The sequence below is a fragment of the Vombatus ursinus genome, unplaced genomic scaffold, assembly GCF_900497805.2.
Source record: "Vombatus ursinus unplaced genomic scaffold, bare-nosed wombat genome assembly UNPS02014777.1, whole genome shotgun sequence".
In the NCBI taxonomy this organism is placed as follows: Eukaryota; Metazoa; Chordata; class Mammalia; order Diprotodontia; family Vombatidae; genus Vombatus; species Vombatus ursinus.
The window spans coordinates 2065741-2066384 of record NW_020954555.1 but is presented as its reverse complement, the minus strand read 5'-3'; positions in this window follow the sequence as shown (position 1 = coordinate 2066384).

Here is a 644-nt window from a genome sequence, read left to right as displayed (position 1 = left end):
TTTTTTTTCTGGCTGCTCCTTAAAGGTAAAGGGGCCAGGACAGAGGTGCATTAGTCATCATGGGAATGCTCAGCAAGGAGAAAGACAGGCGTGGGCCCCACCTACGGCAGCTGCCACCTGGGGCTCCCCCTGCCTTCTCTCTCATGGCGTCGGCAGTGCTCAGGGGACTCCTCTGAATTCCCATGTTTATGTCCCAATTAAAATTGACAATAATAGACTTCTTCACCACGACTCAGAGAGGTAGGGAGTTCGAGGATTAGGAAGTAGCCTGAGGTTTAGTTGATCTCTCAAAACCCCACTAGTTTTCAGGAAATAAATGGTCAGTCCCTTATTGGCCTGCCCATTGCCTATTTTACATTGGCCTATGTGCCTGGTAGGGGTGGGGGAGCGTGTGGATACTCTGGTGTGTGTGTGAGATAGAGAATGTGTCTCTTTGTGACAAAGCTTCCTCTTAACAGAAGCAGATCTTTTGGCTTTAAAGGTAGTATATCAGGACGCCTTCCGACAAACTCTGCCCTTACTCAGCCCCTACCCTGGGTCTAGAAGACATTGGAGGAAGTGCTCTAGCTGCCTCACAGACACTAGGTGGGCATAGCCTGGCAGCATCCTGCAGTGTGCCAGGAGTTGTGGATATACATGGTGAA